General features: G+C 40.4%; 1 pseudogene; it reads right to left on the bottom strand.

The window, feature by feature from the left end:
* Positions 1–428: 428 nt before the first annotated feature.
* Positions 429–1,367, bottom strand: LOC123942292 (annotated as a pseudogene).
* Between the last annotated feature and the right edge of the window lie 1,205 nt (positions 1,368–2,572).

Raw genomic sequence — 2,572 nt, 5'->3', positions numbered from 1 at the left:
ATGCCTCCAATGCTTTGCTAGGAAAAAATGCTAGCATTTTTCTAGCAAACTGTTGGAGGCATATGACTTATTAGTATTAGTATTTCTTATCATGTTTTAGTCATTTGTATTCTTATTTCCCCATGACTTCATGATATGTGTGTGTCCTCTTGCAAAAAGGAATGGAATAGTGTTCCCAAATGAGGGGGGAATATGAAAAACCTCTGAAGTTTCTTAAAATGAAATATGATGCAGATGTTCTAGGAGAATCTCTGAAGGCTGCATGAACCCATGAACTTGGATTTTGAGCACTCACTTGCATTAAAGCATCAGGTAAGAAAATTCCCTTCAGAGATGTTGCAGGAAATTTTGGATGACATGGGGAGAACACAATCTTCTTAAAATATCTGACAGTCAAAATCTTCCATCAAAGGGTCTTCCCCACTCAGTCACTTGGAGTCCTGGCCCCTACAAAGCACCTTCTTCATTGCTCGTGTCACATCCTTGTTCCTCAGTGTATATATGACAGGGTTGACCATGGGGGTGATGATGGTGTAGAACAGAGAAATGAACTTGCCCTGGTCCTGGGAGTAGTTGTTGCTGGGCTGGAGGTAAGCATAGATGGTTGTGCCATAGAACAGGGAGACCACTGTGATGTGGGACCCACATGTGCCAAACGCTTTCCTCTGCCCTGCAGATGACTTTATTCTTAAGACCGCCCTGACAATCCAACCATAGGAGACTGTGATTAATGTCACAGGTATGAGGAGAATGGCCACACCGACAAAGAAGAGCACAGACTCATCTACATTGGTGTCAACACAGGCAAGCTTGAGCAGTGCGGGGACCTCACAAAAGAAGTGGTCTATTTTATTTCTCCCACAAAGTGGTAAAAGGAATGTGAGCACTGTGTCCAGTGAGGAGTTGGCAAAACCAATGAACCATGATGCAGAAGCCATGAGGGCACAGACACGGGGGTGCATGATCACGGTGTATTGCAGGGGCTTGCAGATGGCTGCATAGTGGTCAAATGCCATGACCCCTCACAGAATGCATTCTGTGGATCCCAACCCTAAGGAGACATACAGCTGAACTACACAGCCACCAAACGAGATAGACTTGTCTGCTGTCCTGAGATGAACCAGGAGCTGAGGAACAGTGCTGGTCGTGTAACACAGGTCCAGGAAGCTTAGGTTGGAGAGGAAAAAGTACATGGGAGTTTGAAGGTGTGGGTCGAGGTGGGACAAGGCAATGATGGTGGTGTTTCCCAGCAGAGTGAACAGATAGAAGATCAGGAGGACCACAAAGAGGACTAGGTCCAGTTGAGGCCGGTCAGAGAACCCCAGCAGGAAAAACCCAGTGAAAGAACTGCCATTTTCCTGTTCCATCCTCTGTTAGCACATGTTTCCTGTTAGGACCAACCATTTAGCAATTTTTAAAGGAAATCTTCAAAAAAGTAAACCATTGGTGGTGGTGGGAAGAGGATCTATTATGTTTTAAAGTAAAGGCCATTGGATTTTATCAGTAACTATTTGAAGAAATGATGTATTCATTGAAATTGCATAGCTTATACCAATTTAGTTCCACATTATCACAAAAAGTCATTTTAATTTAATATAAGAAAAAATACATAATGCCCCCTGTATTTGCATCAGTTGTAGGTACAAAATATCTTTTGATTAGAGATTAATGGCACTTAAAATACTGTAAATATGTAGGTTCATTTAAAAATTTTTAAAGTATTGATCTAAATTAAATTTAGTTAATGTAATCCCTATTATTAGTTTCAGAGGTAGAATTCAGTGATTCATCAATTGTATATAACATCTTGTGCTGAATACATCATGTGTCTTCCTTAATGTCCATCATCCACTTACCCAGTTCTCCCACTCACCTCCCCTCCAGCAACCCTCAGTTTGTTTCCTATGGTTAGACTCCCTCTCTATTTTCATCTTATTTTATTTTTCCTTCTTTTCCCCTAGGTTCATCTGTTTGGTTTCTTAAATTCCACATATGAGTGAAATCATATGGTATTTGACTTGCTCTGACTGACTTGTTTTGCTTAGCATAATACCCTTTAGTTCCATCTTGTCATTGTAAATGGCAAGATTTCATTCTTTTTGATGGCTGAGTAATATTCATTTAGATAAGGATAGCTAAAGCTAAAATTATATAAATATATATATGTACATATATATATACAGTCTTTATCCATTCATTTGTCGATGAACACCTGGGCTCTTTTTATATTTTGGCTATTGTGGGCATTGCTGATATAAACATTGGGGTCAGGTGCTCTTTCAAACCACTATGTTTCTATCCTTTGGATAAATACCTAGTAGTGCAATTGCCGGGTTATAGGGTAACACTTTTTTCAACCTTTTGAGGAGTTTTCCAGAGTGGCTGCACCAGTTTGCATTCCCACCAACAGTGTAAAGGGTACCCCTTTCTCTGTAACCTTGCCAATATCTGTTGTTTCCTGACTTGTTAGTTTTAGCCATTCTGACCAGTGTGAGGTGGTATCTCATTGTGGTTTTGAATTGTATTCCCCTGATACAGAGTGATATTGATCTAATGGGATTACTTTCCATAC

This window comes from Meles meles, chromosome 5 (assembly GCF_922984935.1).
Source record: "Meles meles chromosome 5, mMelMel3.1 paternal haplotype, whole genome shotgun sequence".
Classification (NCBI taxonomy): domain Eukaryota; kingdom Metazoa; phylum Chordata; class Mammalia; order Carnivora; family Mustelidae; genus Meles; species Meles meles.
This window is presented reverse-complemented; position numbering and strand designations above follow the sequence as displayed.